The sequence below is a fragment of the Piliocolobus tephrosceles genome, chromosome 5 (genome assembly GCF_002776525.5).
Source record: "Piliocolobus tephrosceles isolate RC106 chromosome 5, ASM277652v3, whole genome shotgun sequence".
NCBI classification, from domain to species: Eukaryota; Metazoa; Chordata; class Mammalia; order Primates; family Cercopithecidae; genus Piliocolobus; species Piliocolobus tephrosceles.
The window spans coordinates 90113171-90117468 of NC_045438.1; the positions used below are offsets into that span (position 1 = coordinate 90113171).

At 41.1% G+C, this 4298-nt stretch overlaps 1 pseudogene; it reads left to right on the plus strand.

Annotated features, from left to right (window-relative positions):
- The first annotated feature begins 462 nt into the window (after positions 1 to 462).
- LOC111549887 lies at positions 463 to 1443 on the plus strand (annotated as a pseudogene).
- The last annotated feature ends 2855 nt before the right edge of the window (positions 1444 to 4298 follow it).

Below are 4298 nucleotides of genomic sequence, written 5' to 3' on the forward strand. Positions count from 1 at the left end.
CGCCTGTAATCCTAGCTACTCAGGAGACTGAGGCAGGAGAATCACTTGAACCCGGGAGGCGGAGGTTGCAGTGAGCCAAGATCATGCCACTGCACTCTAGCCTAGGTGACAGAGCAAGACTCTGTCTCAAAAAAAAGAAAGAAAAAAGAATAATTTTAAAAGTAGGATACAATCATAACTTTTATACATGTATAAAATTCACACATGTCAAAGATTTTATATAGTTTTTTAATTAATGAGGGAAGCAGTAACATGCTACAATTGATTTATAGAAGAATTAAAAATATCTCATATATAATAAGCAATGAGGAAACAAATGTATAAACAAATGCAAAAGGCGTTGCTGTGAGGCAGCCAATAGTGAAGGTGGCTACATGGGTCACCATGGGGACAGGGCTGTTTCTGGGGAGGCTATGATGGGGTAACAGGTGCATGACAGTGGGAGTTACTCTCAGCACAAGAATGTACAGCAAAGGCAAGAGTAACAGCAGCATTAACCCATGTGACAGCCACACCTTGACGAAGTTAGCACTTTACATATATGAAAATCTGCTCCATGTAGGAGTTCAGAAATCACCCAGAACATTTTTATCAGAGATAAGATGGGGGAAAAAAATCACATTGGGAGAACCACCAGGATTTTTACATTACTGGTGTTGAGTATTTTGGGATCTCTACTCTGCAGCTCCAGAGACAAGGGAAACATGTGAACGCTCAAATGAAACAAAAAACATCCATGATTTTCCTTTTATGTCACCTCGGTACCCTGGAGGTCCAAGGTTCCCATTGAGGATACCTAAACAGGCATTTAGAAGTATCCTAGGAAGTCAGCCATTACTCCCCAGTGGAATCCAACTTGACAACAAGGGCATTTAAGTATGGGTGGGCCAATTCCTCCAAGAGGAATGGTGTCCGGAGGGCCACAGTCTGATCCTTGGTTGTCAGTACAGAATGATGAAGGAGAAATGAGATGCCCAGTGAATGCTTTAGGTGGCTCTGGAATGCCTAGAATGAACATGGGTCTGGAGGGTAGCAGATCTTGGCCAAACCCAACAAATGCCAATTCAGTACCATACTCCTCAACATCTCCTGGGAATTACATGGGCTTTCGAGGAGGTGAGGTCCACAGGAACACCCGTCATGTCTAGTCTAGCAGATTTAACCAACTCTGGAAATATGAATGAATGCAGTATGTCCTAGACCTAACAGACCTAATTTTCCAGTGGGACCAGGGTCAGATGGTCCATGGATGGATTGGGAAGAATGGAGTCACATCACATGAATGGCTTTTAAGCTCAGGAAATATGGACAGTGTTTCTAAAAATTCTTCTGATAAAATGAACCTGAGTAATCAACTGGGCTCAGGGATGATGGCAAAATTTGGGAAAATTTTTTAAATCTTTTTCAGAGAGTTACTCCCCTTTCATAACAGTGAGTGTGTGATTCATTACCAAGTCCCCTCATGTAAACCACAGTGAGCCAGCCCATCACAGAATTACCACAAAGGAAAATGATTCACCACAGCGTATATTTAAACAAAGGAATCAGTCTGGGTGCGGTGGCTCACACCTGTAATCCCAGCACTTTGGGAGGCCAAGGTGGGTGAATCACTTGAGGTCAGGAGTTTGATACCAGCCTGGCAAACATGGCAAAATCCCGTCTCTACTAAAAATATAAAAGTTAGCCAGGCGTTGTGGCACATGCCTGTAATGCCAGCTACTCGGGAGGCTGAGGCAGGAGAATAGCTTGAACCCAGGAGGCAGAGGTTGCAATGAGCACAGATCACACCACTGCATTCCAGCCTGGGCAAAAGAGCGAGAATCCATCTCAAAAAAATTAAATTAAAATTTAAAAAAAACCACAAGGACTCTCAATCACATCAAACCAACCTTTTGATTTCTCGCCCTCTCCCCTGTTATGTGAAGAAAGCAGGTCCAAACATAATACTCTGTCATCCCAGCAGTTTGAAAGGCTGAGGTGGGAGGATTACTTGAGCCCAGGAGTTCAGGACCAGCCTGGGCAAAAAAGTGAGATCCTGTCTGGTACCAGCTAGTCAGGAGGCTGAAGCATGAAAATCGCTTGAACTGGAAGGCAGAGATTGCAGTGAGCCAAGATCGCACCACTTGCACTCCAGCCTTGGTGACAGAGTGAGACTCTGTCCCCGACCCCAAAAGAAAAGAAAAGAAAAAATACAAAGTGGCATATTAAAGTTGCCCTAAACTGAACTGCAAATAATTATGTTTGTATGTATATGTGTGGGAAGAAGAATGTACTGTATCTATGTGTATTACATGGACATATGCACAAACATGCATTGACCCTCAGGACATTGTAAAATATTATAACCTAACATCTTAGGTAGAAATAAGTAGGGATATTTATTCCATCCTTGTATTCACGTTAACATTTTAATTACTAAAAGTTGCTTCTGCATCTTCCCTGAAGTATTTTGTGCTATCTATATCCCTGTTTTATGCAAGTTCGTTCGTTCTTTCTTTCTTTCTTTCTCTTTCTTTCTTTCTTTCTTTCTTTCTTTTTCTTTCTCTTTCTTTCTTTCCTCCTTCCTTCCTTCCTTCCTTCCTTCCTTCCTTCCTTCCTTCCTTCCTTCCTTCCTTTCTTTCCTTCTTTCTTCTTTCTTTCTTTCTTTTTTTGACAGAGTCTCGCTGTCACCCAGGCTGAAGTCCAGTGGGACAATCTGGGCACACTGCAATCTGTGCCTCCTGGGTTCAAGTGATTCTCCTGCCTCAACCTCCCGAGTAGCTGGGACTACAGGCATGAACCACCATGCCCAGCTGAGCTCTTAAGGTGAACTCAGATATTATGTTTTTGTAAGGGTCTGCAATCATGGACAGGAATAAAATCACTTATTTGAGAGTTTATATTAAATAAATAAATACAAAACTTGCTTATTACAGGAATAGAAGTAAAGAAATCAGTTGTATTTCCACCTGACAAAATTAATTTGCATGTTTGTGAATAAAAGCTATTTGCACTGCTATTCGTTTTCTACAATTTGCAGAGTTGTAAAATATCTCAGAGACAATGAAAGGTGTAATGACCCCAGCTAAACCACCTAATTTTCTATCGAAGTCATCAGCAATCTTTTTGATGCATTTTGAAGTCTTTTATAATTTTTCTCTACATTAGCAATCATGGAAAAAATAGATTCCCTTCAGATGTTCCTATTTATCCCTCAGTTCTTTCACAGATAACTCCACTAGAAGCTTTCAATTAGCCGGGTGTGGTGGCAGGCGCCTTAATCCCAGCTACTCCGGAGTTTGAGGCAGGAGAATCCCTGAACCAGGGAGGTAGATGTTGCAGTGAGCCGAGGTCGCACCATTGCACTCCAGCCTGGGCAACAAAAGGGAAACTCTGTCTCAAAAAAAAAAAAAAAAAGAAGCTTTCCCTGATCCTTTCAACTGATTGTAATCTCTCTCTCTTTTTGTAGCTCCACAATCCTGTTGTCTCTTTTATAACAGTGTCTCACTTTACCATCAGTTATAGTTATGTATCTACCTTATTCTCCATACTAGATTTTAAATTGCTTTTCTTGAATCCTCTGCATTAACTAACAGAGTGTCTACATATATAATATGCTCAATAGATATGTTTAATTGGATTTAATGTAATTCTTATATGTATTCAACTAGTCTTAATCAGCTTCGCTTATTATAGGTAGAGATAGCATCTTCCTGGAAAGTAAGATCTGAGGAGCGATCTTTATCTGAAACAGGTCTCAGTCAATTTAGGAAGCTTATTTTACCAAAGTTAAGAACATATGCCCATGACACAGCTTCAGGAAGTCCTGAGGACACGTGCCCAAGGTGGTGGGGGCACAGCTTGGTTTTATACATTTTAGAGAGACACAAGACATCAATTAATATATATAAGATATACATTGGTTTTGTGTGGAAAGGCGGGACAACTCAATGCGGGGAAGGGGCTTCCGAGTCATAAGCAGGAAAGAGACAAAGGGTTGCACTCTTTTGAGTTTCTGATTAGCCTTTCCAATGGAGGCAATTAGATATGCACTTATCTCAGTGAGCAGAGAGATGACCCAGTTCTCTCCGTGCTTTCTCTACAAGGAAATTTCTTGTGAGAGAGGTATGTACCTTTTTATCTTAGTAGCTATCTTTTTTAAGAATAGAACGGAAGGTAGGTTTGCCCTAAGCAGTTCCCAGCTTGACTTTTGCCTTTGGCTTAGTGATTTGGGGGGAAGAGGGTGGGGTCCCAAAATTTATTTTCCTTTCACAGAATCATATTCCACAGCATTAATATAAATTGAAGAACTCCAGGCA